Source organism: Arachis stenosperma, chromosome 1 (assembly GCF_014773155.1).
Source record: "Arachis stenosperma cultivar V10309 chromosome 1, arast.V10309.gnm1.PFL2, whole genome shotgun sequence".
Taxonomy (NCBI): Eukaryota; Viridiplantae; Streptophyta; class Magnoliopsida; order Fabales; family Fabaceae; genus Arachis; species Arachis stenosperma.
In genome coordinates this window covers 30511110-30531636 of record NC_080377.1, presented here as the reverse complement: position 1 = coordinate 30531636, position 20527 = coordinate 30511110, and the positions used below count along the sequence as shown (strand labels likewise).

Sequence of the window (20527 nt, the reverse complement as noted above, 5' to 3'; positions counted from 1 at the left end):
ATCAAGATCTGAGAGATTGGATTACCAAGGAATTGGAATTCGATCATTTAAGATTGCTAAGGAGATCAATGAATGCGTTGATTGAGGAAGAGATGAAAATGAATTTGATCCGGTGAGTGCAACATCTCCTAAGCCCAATGAACTCCCCATTTCTGATCTTACCCATTTTATTTACTTTCTGCCATTTACTTTTATGAGCATTTTCCCCATTCCCATTTAAGATTCTGCAATTTACTTTCTGCCATTTACATTCAGCTCTTTATTTCTAGCATTTATTTTTTTCTGCTATTTATTTTCCGCAATTTAATGTTCTGCAAATCTCAAATCAAATTCTGGTTCGCTCAACTAGAACATTCCTCTAATTAAAGTTGCTTGATCAATCAATCTCTGTGGGATTCGACCTCACTCAATAGTGAGTTTTTACTTGACGACAATTCGGTACACTTGCCGAAGGAAATTTGTTACGAGATGAATTTTCCGTGCATCAAGTTTATGGCGCCGTTGCCGGGGATTGATTTTGTATCAACAATGATTAAGTTTGAGGATAACTAGATTGAGAATTTTTCATTTTGCTGATTTAAATTTCTATTTGAGCAATTTACTTTCAGTTTCAGTTGTTTTTCTTCCCATCCCTTTAACCCTTTTATTCCAGTTGTTTACAATCTTTTTTTTACTCACCCACTAATTGTTTGATATATTGCATCACTCACACTAACAACATTTTTTTAAACAAGAATAGTTTCTGCATTTATTTTCTTGCTTGTGCCGTGTTGATTGTATGACAGGGAGAAGAAGCGGGGCTTCAACTTCCTTTGATTCTGAACCTGAGAGGACCTTCCTTAGATTAAGGAGGGAAGCAAGAGGAAAAAGAGTAGTTGGTGCTGAAGAAGAGGAAGAGTACTTTGAACCCAACATGGAAGAGAATTTGGAGAACAATCATGAAGAAGAAGCTCATAATCATGCCAGAGAAGGCCATGCAAACCGGGCTGGGCATGAAAGGAGGGTCTTAGGATCCTATATCAATCCTAATCCAGGAAACTGTGGAAGCAGCATTCAGAAGCCCACCATACATGGCAACAATTTCGAGCTAAAACCTCAGCTCATCACCCTTGTGCAGAATAATTTTTCATTTGGAGGAGGTGTTCAAGAAGATCTTAATCAATACTTGACCACCTTCTTGAGGATTTGTGACACAGTGAAGTCCAATGGAGTCCACCCAGATGTCTATAGGCTGCTCTTGTTCCCTTTTTCACTCAGGGACAAGGCATCCATATGGCTTGAATCCTTCCCAAAGGAAAGCTTAACTAATTGGAAAGAAATGGTGAACAAGTTTTTAGCAAGATTTTATCCTCCTCAAAGGATCAATAGGCTAAGAACTGAGGTGCAGACTTTTAGACAACAAGATGGTGAGACACTTTATGAAGCATGGGAGAGATTCAAAGACTTGACAAGGAGATGCCCACCAGAGATGTTTAATGAGTGGGTTCAACTTCACATCTTCTATGAAGGTCTTTCCTATGAGTCAAAAAAGGCTGTAGATCATTCATCAGGAGGTTCTTTAAACAAGAAAAAAACCATTGAAGAAGCCATAGATGTCATTGAAACAGTTGCTGAGAATGACTACTTCTATGCCTCTGAAAGAAGTAACACTAGAGGAGTAATGGAGCTGAACCACATGGATGCACTGTTAGCCCAAAACAAGATGATCACCAAGCAGCTAGCAGATCTTATCAAGAAGGTGGAAGAGAACCAGGTTGCAGCAACCATCACCTCATCACCAACTCAAGAAGGAGTAAACATAGGAGAAGAAGGTGACTGGGAGCAAGCCAACTATGTGGGAAACTCACCTAGACAAGTCCATGATCGATACTCCAAAACTTACAACTCTAGATGGAGAAATCACCCCAACTTTGGATGGGGAAATCAACAAGATCAAAGCCAAGATCAAAGACGTCCAAATCCCAGCAACATAGCTCACCAACATGCCACACCTAGACCATATCAACACTCACATAATAACCCTTCTCAACACCTATACCAAAGCCAACCTAACCATTCTCATCCCTCCAATCTCAACTCACCATCACCTTCTGATAACAGACTCTCAAGGATTGAGAACTTACTTGAAAGCATATGCAAAGAGATCCAAGACAGTAAAGCATTCCGAGAGGAAGTGCAGTCCAATATGCAGAATCAAGATGCTGCCATCAAGAAACTTGAGACACAAATTGGGTACCTATTCAAGCAGATTCCCAGCCACAACCTTTGCAGCGATACTAACTCAAACCAAAGGGAGGAGTGTCAAGCTATCACCCTCAGGAGTGGGAAGAAACTGAAGTAATCCTCCCAGAAACCACAAGAAAAGGGCTCAAATGAAAAAGAAGAAAAGCAAGATGGAGCTCAAGCTTCCATTTCAAGTTCGCAAAAAGAAGAAGGAATGTTGAAGCTAGACGCCCCAAGAGTCCCATACCCTCAGCAGTTAAGGAAGAAGGGGGATGACAACCAATTCTTGAGATTTTTGGAAATCTTCAAGAAACTCCAAATCAACATACCCTTTGCTGAAGCAATAGAACAAATGCCACTCTACGCCAAGTTTTTAAAGGAGCTAATGACTAAGAAGAGAAGCTGGAAGAACAACGAGACTGTGATACTAACTGAAGAATGTAGTGCTATCATTTAGCATAAACTGCCCCAGAAATTGAAAGATCCTGGGAGCTTCCAGATCCCGTGTATTATAGGGGAAATCACAGTAGAGAAGGCTCTATGTGACTTAGGAGCTAGCATCAACTTGATGTCAGTAGCTATGATGAGGAAGATGAAGATCGAGGAGGCTAAACCAACAAAAATGGCCTTACAACTGGCAGACCGATCATTCAAGTTCCCTCATGGCGTAGTAGAAGATTTGCTGGTGAAAGTGGGAGATTTCATATTCTCGGCAGATTTTGTAGTGCTGGACATGCAAGAGGAAGCCAAGGCCTCCATCATCCTGGGAAGGCCGTTCTTAGCCACTGCTGGAGCTGTCATTGATGTCCAAAAGGGTGATCTCACCCTGAGATTACACAATGAAAAGATGACAATCAATGTGTTCAAGGCCATGAGTTACCCACCAGAATAATTGGGGGAATGTGTGAGGTTAGACTCACTTGAAGAGGAAGTACAGGAGAGTTTTGAAGAGGAAAAACCTGAAGAGTTAATAGAGGAGGAGTCAACATCTAGTGAAGAGGTTGCAACAACAGAGATTCGCATACAAGGTGCACAAAAGGAAGAGAATGAAAAGATAGAGGCACCCAAACTTGAACTCAAGGCACTGCCACCCACTCTCAAATATGCATACTTAGGAAAAAATGAAAGTTACCCAGTAATCATAAACTCATCCTTCAGCCAAGATCAAGAGGATGAACTACTCCAAGTATTGCAAAAGCATAAGGATGCCATTGGATGGACCCTCGCTAACCTGAAGGGAATCAGTTTAGCCATATGCATGCATAAGATACTGTTGGAAGATGATGCCAAACCATCCATTCAATCTCAAAGGAGGCTTAACCCAATCATGAAGGAAGTGGTACAGAAAGAAGTTATGAAATTATGGCAGGGAGGAGTAATCTACCCGATCTCAGACAGCCTCTGGGTCAGCCCCATGCATGTCGTGCCCAAAAAAGGAGGAATCATTGTAGTCCCCAATGAGAAGAACGAACTAATTCTGTAAAACCCGGTTAATTAACGGCTAATTAACCCATAAATGAGAATTTATTCTAGAAAGCCTAAAATGTGATTTTTATGGCTAAATGTGATAGAGGAGATTGAGATGAGAATTTCGGTACCAATTTTATAGAATTCGGACCAAGATTAGACCGAACGGGCCAAACCGGGCCAATTGGACCCAAAGTGGGCCCTTGGCCCAACATAACTAAACCAAAACCCTAGTTTTCAGCACTCTCTCTCCTCACAACACTCAAAAACACGCTGAAAAGTAGAGGGATGGGGGAAGAACACTCTCTCAAACCTCTATCTCTCACTTGATCTTCAAACCACCATAACTTTTGATCTAGAGCTCCGATTGCCGCTCCGTTTGCGGCCACGCGTTCACCGCGGAGAGCTCTACAAAACCCATACAACTAATCTTGAGGTAAGCCACGTGTTTTTGTTCGAAATTCCAGCCCTTATTTTCGAGTTTCATGGGTAAAATGTTGAGATTTTGGGCTCTTTGATGTTATAGGACCCAACTCTCTTGAAGGAGAAGGTTAATCTTGTCTCCTTGGACCTTGGGTGTGGTAAGATTCTCAACCCTAGTGTATTTTGTTGTTTTATGATGTTTGGGTTTTGAGATGTTGTGTATGGGTATGATGGTTGTGGCTTAGGTTGTGTATATGTGAATATTGGAGCTTGATTGGTGACTTTGAAAAGCTTGGAAAGGGTTTGGTGGTGAAAAATCGGTTCTTGGAGGTGTTGAGGCCTTGGGAGCTTGTGGATAAGTGGTTTGGAAGTGCTCTGGTGGAGCTTGGGAAAATCGGCTAAGGTATGGTTTCGGTTTCCCGTATCTAATATGTAATGTGGTAGGAAATACTTAGGCTAGAGGCCCTATGATAGGCATTGAATTGTTGATGTTGTTGAATGATTGAGATATATGATGTGGTCATATATGTGATGATGATTATTGATGCCTTGGTGGTATGATGTATGAGAAATATGCATGTTGTGATATATGCTTGATGATTGGTTATGGTTGAATTGTGGGTTGAACCATGTTGATGGTGAGTATGATATTGATTATGTACAATGATGATTTATTGGAATTGATGTTGTTGAGAATTGGCATGAGGGATAGTATATGATATGTCAATATGTTTGAGTTTGAGCCACTTGGGTGAAGTGGGCTAAAATGATGAGATAGTGATTTTGTATATTGTGGTAAAGTGTCAATGTGTGAGTTGAGGAGGCTTGATGTTGAATTTGATACATTTTGATTGATTTCAAAGAAAAGGGATGAAAATGGCATGTTTTGATTGATTTGAAAAGAGTTGAAAATGGCTTGTTTTGAAAATGGCATATTGTGGTTTTGTATGAAAATATGGTTTTTGGGCATACTTTGACGGGACATAACTTGGACTACGGATCTCCGTTTTGTACCAAATCTATTTAGAAATGAAATTGGATCCGGGATGTCCATGCCGTTTGAAGAACGGGTGAAAAAATGATTTAAAATGAGGAAGTTATGTCCGTTGGAAGATTGGGGCTTAAATCTGTGAATTCTGCAGCTTTTAACTTAGAAAATTTTTAGCAGAATGACCCCTTGCGCGTGGGCGCACCTGGCGCGTGCGCGCCGATCTTCCGAAAAGTGCCATCCACGCGTACGCGTGATGTGCGCGGGTGCGCCGATTGTGTTGCACCCAATGCCCAGCCATTTTCCAGAGAGTTATGCCAAAACTGTGCCAATGTTGTGCCTGGGGCACGAGAACACCCGCGCGTACGCGTGGTTGACGCGTGCGCGGCGATTGGCAAATTTTTAATCCACGCGTTAGCGTGCATGACGCTTGCGCGTCGATGAGTTTTTGAGGCCATCCACGCGTGCGCGTGGAGTGCGCGTACGCGCGGCCCTGTTTTCATCCCAAAGTTGATTTTTGAGTTTTAAAAGCCAAATCTCATACTTCTAAGCCTCCGATCTCACCATTTATGTCTTAAATCATTATGACATGCCTAGCTATTAAAAAGGGGCTAGTGAATGAGGTAACTTGCGAGTGAAGCAAGGGAAAAATGAATGATCAATGAGGATCAAGATGATTATGTGAGATGCGGAGGATGGTGGTGGAAGTGCTTGTTATGCCATGAGCCGAAAGGCTGTAATTGTTAATGAAATGGCTGGTTATGGATTTAACCGTGAGCCGGAATAGCTATGTATGCTATGAATATTGGCTGGTTATGGATTTAACCGTGAGCCGGAATAGCTGTGTATGCTATGAATATTGGCTGGTTCTGGACTGAACCGTGAGCTGGATGGCTGATATGGATGTTGATCCATGGATGAGGATTCATGCATGTTTATGCTGAATTATTGATAATTGAGATTTGCACTTCCACTATCAGGGGCACGAAATCCCTGGGAGAAAGCAGTGGCTAGCCACCACGTGCTCCAGGTGGAGGCTCGAGACTCTGTTTACCCTATGTCGTAAGTGTGGCCGGGCACTGTGAAAGACCCGGATGAGCTCGCCCCCGAAATATTCACCAGTGAGGGTGATGGATATGGATCATGTTTATGATCAAGTTTATAACGAGTATAACTCGAGTTGGGGATGCGCGACAGAGGGACAGTCCAATGGTTAGCGACCAGGACTTGTCGGGTTGGCTCTATAACCGACAAGATGATATCATCAGCCACTAGGGACAGGCATTCATCATATGCATACTATGTGAATTGTTTGAAATTGCCTATGTGACTGCATATTACTTGCTAATTGTTTAGATGTCTTAACTGCTCCTATTTGTATATTCTTTGTCTGATATAACTGTGTTTGCTATATTATACTCCTGCTGGTGGTTGGGAGGTGAGAAGGAATTGGAAAGGGAGGTATTAGTTAGACTGAAGAATCTTTAGTCAGATGCCCTTATATGGTTTAGCTTGTTTATAAGCTTTGATATTATCTGGAGGAAGTTCTAGGATTGCCTTTGGCTTTCCTCTATTATTATGTATTATATATGTGGAAGCTGTTACCATGCTGGGGACCTCTGGTTCTCACCCATGCGGATTTTGTGGTTTTCAGATGCAGGATGTGAGGTTTCCCGCTGAGGCATGCTGGAGACTTCTAGATTTGCGAAGATTCCTTGCTCTTGGGGACTCTGTTTAGTTTATATGTTTTGCTTAGATACTTTTATCTCCATTAAACAATACAAACTGTGATGACTCCTCTTATGGGAGATTTTGGAGAATAGGTTTTATGTATTTGTGTCCCTTTGGGTTTCCTTTGGGGTTTTCCTTATTTTATCATATGTATATATTGCTATGCTCGGACCGGTTATCTTCGCAGTCGGATCTTGAGTCTTGATATTCCTGTTTTTGACACTCCTTTGTATATATACAATCTCGCGTTGGTTTATCCTTGTTCGTTACGTTATCGATCGGAGTGATGCGCTTTTGAGTTGCGGTTTTTGTTTACCCCTTTTTCTACAAAGGATCCTAGTTATAATCAATCATTCATACTACTATACGTACTAAATTTTTATTTTTTAGAGGTCGTAATACCTTGCCATCTCGGAATTATGACTTAAGCATAAGACTCTGTATGGTAGGGTGTTACAAATTCCTACAAGGATCGTCACAAGATGGCAGATGTGCATAGACTACCGGAAACTCAATGAGGCTACACGAAAGGATCATTTCCCCCTCCCATTTGATGAGCGGATAATTTATACGCTTTTTGGCATTGTTTTTAGGTTGTTTTTAGTAAGTTCATGCTACTTTTAGGGATGTTTTCATTAGTTTTTATGTTAAATTCACATTTCTGGACTTTACTATGAGTTTGTGTGTTTTCCTGTGATTTCAGGTAATTTCTGGCTGAAATTGAAGGACTTGAGCAAAATTCTGAAAAAGGCTGACAAAAGGACTGCTGATGCTGTTGGAATCTGACCTCCCTGCACTCGAAATGGATTTTTCGGAGCTATAGAACTCCAATTGGCGCGATCTCAACGGCGTTGGAAAGTAGACATCCAGAGCTTTCCAGCAATATATAATAGTCTATACTTCATTCGGAAATTGACGACGTAACTTGGCGTTGGACGCCAAGTACATGCTGCTGTGTGGAGTTAAACGCCAGAAAAACGTCATGATCCGGAGTTGAATGCCCAAAACACGTCATAACTCGGAGTTCAACTCCAAGAGAAGCCTCAGCTCGTGGATTGATCAAGCTCAGCCCAAGCATACACCAAGTGGGCCCCGGAAGTGGATTTATGCATCAATTACCTACTCATGTAAACCCTAGGAGCTAGTTTATTATAAATAGAACATTTAACTATTGTATTAGACATCTTTTGACAGTTTAATCTCTTGACTGTTTAGCCTTTGATTATTCGGCCTCTTGATCACTCAGGGGGCTGGCCATTCGGCCATGCCTGAACCTTTTACTTATGTATTTTCAACGGTGGAGTTTCTGCATACCATAGATTAAGGGTGTGGAGCTCTGCTGTACCTCAAGTTTCAATACAATTACTATTACTTTTCATTCAATTCTCTCTTATTCTTATTCCAAGATATACGTTGCACAACACTTTGATGAATGTGGTGATCCGTGACACTTATCATCATTCTCACCTATGAACGCGCGTGATTGACAACCACTTCCGTTCTACCTTAGGCCGGGCGCATATCTCTTAGATTCCGCAATAGAATCTTCGTGGTATAAGCTAGATAGATGGCGGCATTCATGAGGATCCGGAAAGTCTAACCTTGTTTGTGGTATTCCGAGTAGCATCCTGGAAATCCGGAAAGTCTAACCTTGTCTGTGGTATTCCGAGTAGGATTCCGGTATTGAATGACTGTGACGAGCTTCAAACTCCTGAAGGCTGGGCGTTAGTGACAAACGCAAAAGAATCAATGGATTCTATTCCAACCTGATTGAGAACCGACAGATGATTAGCCGTGCTGTGACAGAGCATTTGGACCATTTTCACTGAGAGGATGGGATGTAGCTATCAACCAAGGGTGATGCCTCTAGACGATTAGCCCTGAAGTGACAGCGCATAGGACCATTTTCCCGAGAGGATTAAAAGTAGCCATTGATGATAGTGATACCCTACATACAGCTTGCCATGGAAAGGAGTAAGAAGGATTGAAGGAAGAGCGAGTAGTGAAGTAGAGTTTCAAGAGGAACACAGCATCTCCATACACCTATCTGAAATTCCCACCATTGATTTACATAAGTATTTCTATTCTTTTATTTTCTTTTTATTATTAATTTTCGAAACCATAAACCAATTTAATCTGCCTAGCTGAGATTTACAAGGTGACCATAGCTTGCTTCATACCAACAATCTCTGTGGGATCGACCCTTACTCACGTAAGGTTTATTACTTGAACGACCTAGTACACTTGCTGGTTAGTTGAACGGAGTTGTGAATCAACCGGTGCCATAATAATGATTTCATACAAGTACAAAAGAATATGGATCACAATTTCGTCCACCAAGTTTTTGGCGCCGTTGTCGGGGATTGTTCGAGTATGGACAACTGACGGTTCATCTTGTTGCTCAGATTAGGTAATTTTCTTTTCAAAAATCTTTTTCAAAATTTTTCTTTTATTTTTCGTTTTTCTAAACTTTATTTTCGAAAAAAAAATTAATAAAAATCCAAAAAAAATAATAAAATCACAAAAATAAAAAAATATTTTGTGTTTCTTGTTTGAGTCTTGAGTCAATTTTTAAGTATTGGTGTCAATTGCATGCTTTAAAAATTTTTCTTGTATTTTTCGAAAACTCCATGCATTCATAGTGTTCTTCATGATCTTCAAGTTGTTCTTGATAAGTCCTCTTGTTTGATCTTGATGTTTTCTTGTTTTGTGTTGTTTGTTGTTTTTCATATGCATTTTTCGTTTGTTAGAGTCCATGCATTAAAGATTTCTAAGTTTGGTGTCTTGCATGTTTTCTTTGCATAAAAAATTTTTCAAAAATATGTTCTTGATGTTCATCATGATCTTCAAAGTGTTCTTGGTGTTCATCTTGACATTCATATCATTCTTGCATGCATTCATTGTTTTGATCTAAAAATTTCATGCATTGAGTAATTTTGTTGTTTTTCTCTCTCATAATTAAACATTCAAAAATAAAAAAAATATCTTTTCCTTATTTCCCTCCAAATTTTCGAAATTTTGGGTTGACTTGGTCAAAAATTTTCAAAATTAGTTGTTTCTTACAACTCAAGTCAAAATTTCAATTTTAAAAATCTTATCTTTTCAAAATCTTTTTCAAAAATCATATCTTTTTCATTTTTTTTATTATTTTCGAAAATTTTAAAAATTATTTTTCAAAAAAAATCTTTTTCTTAGCTTTTATATCTAATTTTCGAAAATTAGCTAACAATTAATGTGATTGGTTCAAAAATTTGAAGTTTGTTACTTTCTTGTTAAGAAAGGTTCAATCTTTAAATTCTAGAATCTTATCTTGTAGTTTCTTGTTAGTTAAGTCATTTTAAAAATTAAATCTTTTTCAAAATATCTTTTTATTAAAATTTTTATCTTATCTTTTTATCTTATCCTTATCAAAATTTTATCTTTTCAAAATTTGATTTCAAAATATCTTATCTAACTTCTTATCTTCTTATCTTTTTAAATTTAATTTCAAATCTTTTTCAATCAACTAACTAACTTTTTGTTTGTTTCTTATCTTTTTCAAAACCACCTAACTACTTTTCCCTTTCTAATTTTCGAAAATATCTCACCCCTTTTTCAAAAATTCTTTTCAATTAACTAATTGTTTCATGTTTTAATTTTAATTACATTTTATCTCTAATTTTCGAAAATTACTACCCCTTTTTTTCAAAATTATTTTTGAAAATTCTCCCTCTCTTCTCTTATTCTATTTAATTATTTAATTACTAACACTTCTCTTCACCTCTCTCCATCTAATTATCCGAATCCCCTCTTCTACATTCTTCTCCCCTTTCTTCTTCTACTAACATAAAGGAATCTCTATACTGTGACATAGAGGATTCCTCTTTCTTTTCTTGTTTTCTTCTCTTTCATATGAGCAGGAACAGGGATAAAGGCACTCTTGTTGAAATAGATCCAGAACCTGAAAGGACTTTGAAGAGGAAATCAAGAGAAGCTAAATTACATTATTCTAAAGGTAACCTTTCCGAAACATTAGAACAAGAGAAGGAGATGGCAGCCGAAAATAATAATAATGCAAGGAGAATGCTTGGTGACTTCACAAAGCCAATGTCCAAGTTTGATGGAAGAAGCATCTCCATTCCTGCCATTGGAGCCAACAACTTTGAGCTGAAATCTCAGCTAGTTGCCTTAATGCAACAAAACTGCAAGTTTTATGGACTTCCATCTGAAGATCCTTATCAGTTTTTAACTGAGTTCTTGCAGATCTATGAGACTGTAAAGACGAATGGAGTTGATCCTGAAGTCTACAGACTCATGCTTTTCCCTTTTGCTGTAAGAGACAGAGCTAGAATATGGTTGGATTCACAACCCAAGGATAGCCTGGACTCATGGGATAAGCTGGTCACTGCCTTCTTGGATAAATTCTTTCCTCCTCAAAAGCTGAGCAAGCTGAGAGTGGATGTTCAAACCTTCAAACAAAAAGATGGTGAATCCCTCTATGAAGCTTGGAAAAGATACAAGCAGCTGACCAAAAGATGTCCATCTGACATGTTTTCAGAATGGACCATATTAGATATATTCTATTATGGTCTCTCTGAATTTTCAAAAATGTCATTGGACCATTCTGCAGGTGGATCCACTCACCTGAAGAAAACACCAGAAGAGGCTCAGGAACTCATTGACATGGTTGCAAATAACCAGTTCATGTACACTTCTAAGAGGAATTCCGTGAATAATGGGATGCCTCAGAAGAAAGGAGTTCTTGAAATTGATACTCTGAATGCCATATTGGCTCAGAACAAAGTGTTGACTCAACAGGTCAACATGATCTCTCAAAATCTGAATGGATGGCAACATGCATCCAACAGTACTAGAGAGACAGCTTTTGAAGAAGCTTATGATCCTGAGAACCCTGCCATGGCAGAGGTTAATTACATGGGTGAACCTTATGGAAACACCTATAACCCATCATGGAGAAATCATCCAAATTTCTCATGGAAGGATCAACAAAAGCCTCAACAAGGCTTTAACAATGGTGGACGTAATAGGCTGGGCAATAGCAAGCCATATCCATCATCTTCTCAGCAACAGACAGAGAATTCTGAACAAAACACCTCTAATTTAGCCAATGTAGTCTCTGATCTGTCAAAGGCCACTTTCAGTTTCATGAGTGAAACAAGATCCTCCATTAGAAATCTGGAGGCACAAGTGGGCCAGCTGAGTAAGAAAGTCATTGAAACTCCTCCCAGTATTCTCCCAAGCAATACAGAAAAGAATCCAAAAGGAGAGTGCAAAGCCATTGACATAGTCAATATGGCCGAATGCACAAGGGAGGAGGAGGACGAAAATCCTAGTGAGAAAGACCTCCTGGGACGTTCCTCAAGCAAGAAGGAGTTTCCTATTAAGGATCCAAAGGAATCTGAGGCTCATACAGAGACCATAGAGATTCCATTGAATCTCCTTCTGCCATTCATGAGCTCTGAAGACTATTCATCCTCTGAAGAGGATGAAGATGTAACTGGAGAGTAAGTTGCTCAATATTTAGGAGCTATCATGAAGCTGAATGCCAAGTTGTTTGGTAATGAGACTTGGGAAAGTGAACCTCCCTTGCTCATTAATGAACTGGATACTTGGATTCAGAAAATTCTACCTCAAAAGAAGCAAGATCCTGGCAAGTTCTTAATACCTTGTACCATAGGCACCATGATCTTTGAAAAAGCTCTGTGTGACCTGGGGTCAGGGATAAATCTCATGCCACTCTCTGTAATGGAGAAGTTGGGAATCATTGAGGTACAACCTGCCTTGTTCTCATTACAACTAGCAGACAAGTCATTGAGACAGGCTTATGGAATAGTAGAGGACGTTCTAGTAAAGGTTGAAGACTCCGGTCCAGGAATTAGACATGGCTTCACAGCCAGCCAAGCTTTCAAAGAAAGCTTCGGTCCAAAACACTAGACATGGCCAATGGCCAGCCAAGCCTTAGCAAATCATTGCTCCAATAGCAAGATTGATAGAAGTCAACAAGCTCTTGTGATGATAAGTTGAAACCTCGGTCCAATAAGATTAGACATGGCTTCTCAGCCAGCCAGACTTCAACAGATCATCATGAAACACTAGAATTTATTCTTAAGAACTCTGAAGAAAAATACCTAATCTAAGCAACAAGATGAACCGTCAGTTGTCCATACTCAAAACAATCCCCGGCAACGGCGCCAAAAACTTGGTGCGCGAAATTGTGATCGCTACACAACTTTGCACAACTAACCAGCAAGTGCACTGGGTCGTCCAAGTAATAAACCTTACGCGAGTAAGGGTCGATCCCACGGAGATTGTTGGTATGAAGCAAGCTATGGTCACCTTGTAAATCTCAGTCAGGCAGACTCAAATGGGTATAGATGATGAATAAAACATAAAGATAAAGATAGAGATACTTATGTATATCATTGGTGAGAGCTTCAGATAAGCGTATGAAGATGCTTTCCCTTCCGTCTCTCTGCTTTCCTACTATCTTCATCCAATCTTTCTCACTCCTTTCCATGGCAAGCTTATGCAAGGGTTTCACCGTTGTCAATGGCTACCTCCCATCCTCTCAATGGAAATGTTCAACGCACCCTGTCACGGCATGGCTATCCATCTGTCGGTTCTCAATCAGGCCGGAATAGAATCCATTGATTCTTTTACGTCTGTCACTAACGCCCCGCCTTCAGGAGTTTGAAGCACGTCACAGTCATTCAATCATTGAATCCTACTCAGAATACCACAGACAAGGTTAGACCTTCCGGATTCTCTTGAATGCCGCCATCAGTTCTTGCCTATACCACGAAGACTCTGATCTCACGGAATGGCTGGCTCGTTTGTCAGGCGAGCACTCGGTTGTCAGGCGATCAACCATGCATCGTGTATCAGGAATCCAAGAGATAAACACTAGGGCCTCGTATGCTTGTAGAACAAGAGTGGTTGTCAGTCACTTTGTTCATGAGTGAGAATGATGATGAGTGTCACGGATCATCACATTCATCAAGTTGAAGAACAAGTGATATCTTGGACAAAGAACAAGCGGAATTGAATAGAAGAACAATAGTAATTGCATTAATACTCGAGGTACAGCAGAGCTCCACACCTTAATCTATGGTGTGTAGAAACTCCACCGTTGAAAATACATAAGAACAAGGTCTAGGCATGGCCGAATGGCCAGCCTCCCAAAGTGATCAAAAGATCTAAAGAACAAAAGTTTCCAAAGATCAGAAGATTAAAGATCAGATGATTATAATACAATAGTAAAAGGTCCTATATATAGAGAACTAGTAGCCTAGGGTGTACAGAGATGAGTAAATGACATAAAAATCCACTTCCGGGCCCACTTGGTGTGTGCTTGGGCTGAGCAATGAAGCATTTTTCGTGTAGAGACTCTTCTTGGAGTTAAACGCCAGCTTTTGTGCCAGTTTGGGCGTTTAACTCCCATTTTGGTGCCAGTTCCGGCGTTTAACGCTGGGAATTCTGAGGGTGACTTTGAACGCCGGTTTGGGCCATCAAATCTTGGGTAAAGTATGGACTATCATATATTGCTGGAAAGCCCAGGATGTCTACTTTCCAACGCCGTTGAGAGCGCGCCAATTGGGCTTCTGTAGCTCCAGAAAATCCACTTCGAGTGCAGGGAGGTCAGAATCCAACAGCATCTGCAGTCCTTTTCAGTCTCTGAATCAGATTTTTGCTCAGATCCCTCAATTTCAGCCAGAAAATACCTGAAATCACAGAAAAACACACAAACTCATAGTAAAGTCCAGAAAAGTGAATTTTAACTAAAAACTAATAAAAATATACTAAAAACTAACTAGATCATACTAAAAACATACTAAAAACAATGCCAAAAAGCGTACAAATTATCCGCTCATCACAACACCAAACTTAAATTGTTGCTTGTCCTCAAGCAACTGAAAATTAAATAAAATAAAAAGAAGAGAATATGCAATGAACCCCAAAAACATCTATGAAGATCAGTATTAATTAGATGAGCCGGGCTTTTAGCTTTTTGCCTCTGAACAGTTTTGGCATCTCACTCTATCCTTTGAAATTCAGAATGATTGGCTTCTTTAGGAACTCAGAATCCAGATAGTGTCATTGATTCTCCTAGTTAAGTATGATGATTCTTGAACACAGCTACTTATTGAGTCTTGGCCGTGGCCCAAAGCACTCTGTCTTCCAATATTACCACCGGATACACACATGCCACAGACACATAATTGGGTGAACCTTTTCAGATTGTGACTTAGCTTTGCTAGAGTCCCCAATTAGAGGTGTCCAGGGTTCTTAAGCACACTCTTTTTGCCTTGGATCACAGCTTTATTTCTTTCTTTTTCTTTTCTTTTTTTTTTCGTTTTCTTTTCTCCCCTTTTTTTTCCGTTTTTCTCTTTTTTTTTTTTGTATTCACTGCTTTTTCTTACTTCAAGAATCATTTTTATGATTTTTCAGATCCTCAGCAACATGTCTCCTTTTTCATCATTCTTTCAAGAGCCAACATTCATGAACCACAAATTCAAAAGACATATGCATTGTTTAAGCATACATTCAGAAAACAAAAGTGTTGCCACCACATCAAAATAATTAAACTGTTATAAAATTTAAAATTCATGCAATTCTTTTCTTTTTCCATTAAGAACATTGTTTATTTAAGAAAGGTGATGGATTCATAGGACATTCATAACTTTAAGGCATAGACACTAAGACACTAATGATCATAAGACACAAACATGGACAAACATAAAGCATAAATTTTCGAAAAACAAGAAAATAAAGAACAAGGAGATTAAAGAACGGGTCCACCTTAGTGATGGCGGCTTGTTCTTCCTCTTGAAGGTCTTATGGAGTGCTTGAGCTCCTCAATGTCTCTTCCTTGTCTTTGTTGCTCCTCTCTCATGATTCTTTGATCTTTTCTAATTTCCTGGAGGAGGATGGAATGTTCTTGGTGTTCCACCCTTAGTTGTCCCATGTTGGAACTCAATTCTCTTAGGGAGGTGTTAATTTGCTCCCAATAGTCTTGTGAAGGAAAGTGCATCCCTTGAGGTATCTCAGGGATCTCATGATGAGAGGGGTCTCTTGTTTGCTCCATCCTCTTCTTAGTAATGGGCTTGTCCTCATCAATGGGGATGTCTCCCTCTATGTCAACTCCAACTGAATAACAGAGGTGACAAATGAGGTGAGGAAAGGCTAGCCTTGCTAAGGTAGAGGACTTGTCCGCCACCTTATAGAGTTCTTGGGCTATAACCTCATGAACTTCTACTTCTTCTCCAATCATGATGCTATGGATCATGATGGCCCGGTCTAGAGTAACTTCAGACCGATTGCTAGTTGGAATGATTGAGCGTTGGATAAACTCCAACCATCCTCTAGCCACGGGCTTGAGGTCATGCCTTCTTAATTGAACCGGCTTCCCTCTTGAATCTCTCTTCCATTGGGCGCCCTCTTCACAAACATCAGTGAGGACTTGGTCCAACCTTTGATCAAAGTTGACCCTTCTAGTGTAAGGATGTTCATCTCCTTGCATCATAGGCAAGTTGAATGCCAACCTCACATTTTCCAGACTAAAATCCAAGTATTTCCCCCGAACCATAGTAAGCCAATTCTTTGGATCCGGGTTCACACTTTGATCATGGTTCTTGGTGATCCATGCATTGGCATAGAACTCTTGAACCATTAAGATTCCGACTTGTTGAATGGGGTTGGTGAGAACTTCCCAACCTCTTCTTCGGATCTCATGTCGGATCTCCGGATATTCACTCTTTTTGAGTGAAAAAGGGACTTCGGGGATCACCTTCTTCAAGGCCACAACTTCATAGAAGTGGTCTTGATGCACCCTTGAGATGAATCTCTCCATCTCCCATGACTCGGAGGTGGAAGCTTTTGCCTTCCCTTTCCTCTTTCTAGAGGTTTCTCCGGCCTTGGATGCCATAAATGGTTATGGAAAAACAAAAAAGCAATGCTTTTACCACACCAAACTTAAAAGGTTTGCTCGTCCTCGAGCAAAAGAAGAAAGAAGAGAGTAGAAGAAGAAGAAATGAGGAAGAAGGGAATGGCTTTGTGTTCGGCCAAAGAGGGGGAGAAGTGGTGTTTAGGTTGTGTGAAAATGAAGGGGTGAAGAAGGGTTTATATAGGAGAGGGGGGGCTCATGGTTCGGTCATGTATGGGTGGGTTTGGGAGGGAAAGTGGTTTGAATTTGAATGGTGAGGTAGGTGGGGTTTTATGAAGGATGGATGTGAGTGGTGAAGAGAAAGATGGGATTTGATAGGTGAAGGGTTTTTGGGGAAGAGGTGTTGAGGTGATTGGTGAATGGGTGAAGAAGAAGAGAGAGAGTGGTGGGGTTGGTGGGGATTCTGTGGGGTCCACAGATCCTGTGGTGTCAAGGAAAAGTCATCCCTGCACCAAGTGGCAAGAAAATTTGCGTTTTGTGCCAAATCTGGCATTAAACGCCGGGCTGGTGCCCATTTCTGGCGTTTAACGCCAGGTTCTTGCCCTTTCCTGGCGTTTAACGCCAGTCTGGTGCCCCTTTCTGGCGTTAAACACCCAGAATGGTGCCAGACTGGGCGTTAAACGCCCAACTGCTAGCTTTACTGGCGTTTAAACGCCAGTAGGTTCTTCCTCCAGGGTGTGCTGTTTTTCTTCCTGTTTTTCATTCTGTTTTTGCTTTTTCAATTGATTTTGTGACTTCTCATGATCATCAACCTACAAAAAACATAAAAAAACAAAAGAAAATAGATAAAATATAACATTGGGTTGCCTCCCAACAAGCGCTTCTTTAATGTCAGTAGCTTGACAGAGGGCTCTCATGGAGCCTCACAGATACTCAGAACAATGTTGGAACCTCCCAACACCAAACTTAGAGTTTGAATGTGGGGGTTCAACACCAAACTTAGAGTTTGGTTGTGGCCTCGCAACACTAAACTTAGAGTTTGACTGTGGGGGCTCTGTTTGACTCTGAGTTGAGAGAAGCTCTTCATGCTTCCTCTCCATGGTGACAGAGGGATATCCTTGAGCCTTAAACACAAAGGATTCTTCATTCACTTGAATGATCAGTTCACCTCTATCAACATCAATCACAGCTTTTGCTGTGGCTAGGAAGGGTCTGCCAAGGATGATGGTTTCATCCATGCACTTCCCAGTCTCTAGGACTATGAAATCAGCAGGGATGTAATGGTCTTCAATCTTCACCAAAACATCCTCTACAAGTCCATAAGTTTGTTTTCTTGAGTTGTCTGCCATCTCTAGTGAGATTCTTGCAGCTTGTACCTCAAAGATCTCTAGCTTCTCCATTACAGAGAGAGGCATGAGGTTTACACTTGACCCTAAGTCACACAGAGCCTTCTTGAAGGTCATGGTGCCTATGGTGCAAGGTATGGAAAACTTCCCAGGATCTTGTCTCTTTTGAAGTAATTTCTGCCTAGACAAGTCATCCAGTTCTTTGGTGAGCAAAGGAGGTTCATCCTCCCAAGTCTCATTTCCAAATAACTTGTCATTTAGCTTCATGATTGCTCCAAGATATTTAGCAACTTGCTCTTCAGTGACATACTCATCCTCTTCAGAGGAAGAATACTCATCAGAGCTCATGAAAGGCAGAAGTAAGTCCAATGGAGTCTCTATGGTCTCATTCTGAGCCTCAGATTCCCATGGTTCCTCATTAGGGAACTCATTGGAGGCTAGTGCACGCCCATTGAGGTCTTCCTCAGTGGCGTTCACTTCCTCTCCCTCCTTTCCAATTTCGGCCATGTTGATGGCCTTGCACTCTCCTTTTGGGTTTTCTTCTGTATTGCTTGGGAGAGTACTAGGAGGGAGTTCAGTAACTTTCTTGCTCAACTGTCCCACTTGTGCCTCCAAATTCCTAATGGAGGACCTTGTTTCAGTCATGAAACTTTGAGTGGTTTTGATTAGATCAGAGACCATGGTTGCTAAGTCAGAGGAGTTCTGCTTAGAACTCTCTGTCTGTTGCTGAGAAGATGATGGAAAAGGCTTGCCATTGCTAAACATGTTTCTTCCACCATTATTGTTGAAACCTTGTTGAGGTTTCTCTTGATTCTTCCATGAGAAATTTGGGTGATTTCTCCATGAAGAATTGTAGGTGTTTCCATAGGGTTCCCCTAGGTAATTCACCTCTTCCATTGAAGGGTTCTCAGGATCATAAACTTCTTCTTCAGATGAAGCATCCTTAGTACTGCCAGGTGCATTTTTCATTCCAGAAAGACTTTGAGAAATCAAATTGACTTGTTGAGTCAATATTTTGTTCTGAGCCAATATGGTATTCAGAGTATCAATCTCAAGAACTCCTTTCTTCTGATTAGTCCCATTGTTCACAGGATTTCTTTCAGAAATGTACATGAATTGGTTATTTGCAACCATTTCAATTAGTTCTTGAGCTTCTGTAGGCGTCTTCTTCAGATGAAGAGATCCTCCAGCAGAGCTATCCAAAGACATCTTGGATAGTTCAGAGAGACCATCATAGAAAATACCTATGATGCTCCATTCAGAAAGCATGTCAGAAGGACATTTTCTGATCAATTGTTTGTATCTTTCCCAAGCTTCATAGAGGGATTCTCCATCCTTCTGTCTGAGGGTTTGGACTTCCACTCTAAGTTTACTCAATTTTTGAGGTGGAAAGAACTTTGCCAAGAAGGCATTGACTAGCTTTTCCCATGAGTCCAGGCTTTCTTTAGGTTGTAAGTCCAACCATGTCCTAGCTCTGTCTCTTACAGCAAAAGGGAATAGCATAAGTCTGTAGACCTCAGGGTCAACCCCATTAGTCTTGACAGTGTCACAGATTTGCAAGAATTCAGCTAAGAACTGATGAGGATCTTCCAATGGAAGTCCATAGAACTTGCAATTCTGTTGCATTAGAGAAACTAATTGAGGCTTAAGCTCAAAGTTGTTTGCTCCAATGGCAGGGATAGAGATGCTTCTCCCATAGAAGTCGGGAGTAGGTGCAGTAAAGTCACCCAGCACCTTCCTTGCATTATTTGCATTGTTGTTGTTTTCGGCTGCCATGGTTTCTTCTTCTTTGAAGATTTCTGTTAGGTCCTCTACAGAGAGTTGTGCCTTAGCTTCTCTTAGCTTTCGCTTCAAGGTCCTTTCAGGTTCAGGGTCAGCTTCAACAAGAATGCCTTTGTCTTTGTTCCTGCTCATATGAAAGAGAAGAGAACAAGAAAGTGTGGAATCCTCTATGTCACAGTATAGAGATTCCTTGAGGTGTCAGAGGAACAGAAAAATGGAAGGAAGAAGTAGAGAATTTGAATTTAATTAGATATAGTTCGAATTGTGCATTGAGAAGGAGTGGTACTCCATAAATAGAAGGATGTGGGAAGAGAGGAAGAAATTTTCGAAAATCAAGTGAAATATTTTGAAAACATTTTTGAAAAACTCTAAATGATTTTCGAAAATCAAGAGTGGAAAAAAAATCAAGTAATTTTTGAAAAAGATTTTGAAATTAGAAATCAAAAAGATATGATTAAAAACTGTTTGAAAAAGATGTGATTAAAAAGATATGATAAAAAAAATTATGCTTTTAAAGATATGATTGAAAAGATATGATTTGAAAACAATTTTAAAAAGATTTGATTTTAAAAATTAATGACTTGCCTAACAAGAAAAGATATGATTCAAACATTAAACCTTTCTCAACAGAAAAGGCAACATATTTGAAATGTTGAATCAAATCATTAATTGATAGCAAGTATC

General features: G+C 40.1%; 1 non-coding gene across 1 annotated transcript; it reads right to left on the bottom strand.

Annotated features, from left to right (window-relative positions):
• Positions 1-1366: 1366 nt before the first annotated feature.
• LOC130956451 (small nucleolar RNA R71) lies at positions 1367-1474 on the bottom strand. Its single transcript, XR_009077126.1, has one exon. It is a non-coding gene; the product is annotated as a small nucleolar RNA R71 (small nucleolar RNA).
• Between the last annotated feature and the right edge of the window lie 19053 nt (positions 1475-20527).